Below are 1,418 nucleotides of genomic sequence, written 5' to 3' on the forward strand. Positions count from 1 at the left end.
GTGTGTGTGTGTGTGTGTGTGTGTGTGTGTGTGTGTGTGTGTGTGTGTGTGTGTGTCCATGGGCATGTGGGGCCCACAGCTGTTCATGGTGGTCAAGTGTTCTCCTGTTTCTGCTTCCTTGGAGCTGACACTGGTGTGAATATCAAGGCGATGATGTCACAACGTCAGCGCCGGGGCAGACGGCCGTACAAAGACAAGCTCGGTTTCCACAGAGATCTGTCAAACATCAAAACAACCTGCCGTTGGACCACGCATGCACGCAGGAGCATGTGTGTGTATCTGCCTTAGGGTCACTTGGCCAATAAACCAAAACAGCTGAGCTCAACAGGTTGAACTTTAGGTCATTTATTTTTAATATTTGCACATATTTATTGCCAGGCCAAGCACAGAACTTCACGGTTCACGACCCTGTAAATGTGTCCAAATGGACCCAGACTCAGACAGATTCTTTAGTCTATGATCAAAATCCGTCCCCGTTTGTCCACTGCTGTGGCCCTTTTCCTGTGAGCCTGTGTCATCACCCCACAACTCAAACCATCTTGGATCTTGGAACTGTAAGATCCCAGCCGAATTAGGACGGTGTGTTCCCATGCAGCGGGGGTTTCATGTAGCTTTGATGGTCTAGATTTATCTGTGGTGTTTTTACTGCAAGATTCAATGTCAAACATTAATATTTCTGGCTAACCTCCATCCCGCTATGTAAAAACTTTGCTTTGCAAATGTGGAAGCTAATGCTAACTGATAACCGGCCAACCCATGGTCTGTCATTTAAACAGATGTGTGGTATTCACGGAATTGTCAGAAATGGGTTTTTCTTTAATAAAAAATCAAATTTAACAATTTATTTCAATTTTTTAGGACCGCCAAGACATGGCTCGCGGACCCCTGGGGGTCCTGGGTCCCCAGTTTGAGAACCTCTGCACTAAGACATGAGTTCATTTGTTTACCACTCAGGTGTCCTCTAGAATTTAATTTGGGGATTTCCTGTTCAACAAACCTTCCATTTAATAAACATTACAACATTTTTGAAATGCAGAAAAAAATTATTACAACAATATTTGGTTTAGTTGCAATTATACATATCGTCTGCACCAATGAGGGCTTAATGGTTTTCCCACTATCAAAAATAAGAAAGGTGTAGAAGCAGTACTTTTTTATTTGTTTGCTATTTTAAGGAGAAAAACATATATATTTTTTTCAACTTTACAAATGACATCTTTCAGGAGACAAACTGAAACAAGTGGAAGTTGAGAGTAAAAGTTTTACAGCCTGAAAGATCAACATTTATTGGACCTTCAGGTGCCTGATTGCACTAAAACCTATGAGAACACCCAGCTAACTAAATATGGTACAGTTAGTTTGTCTTGAGCTTTACTGGACACACACACACACACACACACACACACACACACACACAC

This window comes from Austrofundulus limnaeus, unplaced genomic scaffold (genome assembly GCF_001266775.1).
Source record: "Austrofundulus limnaeus strain Quisiro unplaced genomic scaffold, Austrofundulus_limnaeus-1.0 Scaffold675, whole genome shotgun sequence".
Taxonomy (NCBI): Eukaryota; Metazoa; Chordata; class Actinopteri; order Cyprinodontiformes; family Rivulidae; genus Austrofundulus; species Austrofundulus limnaeus.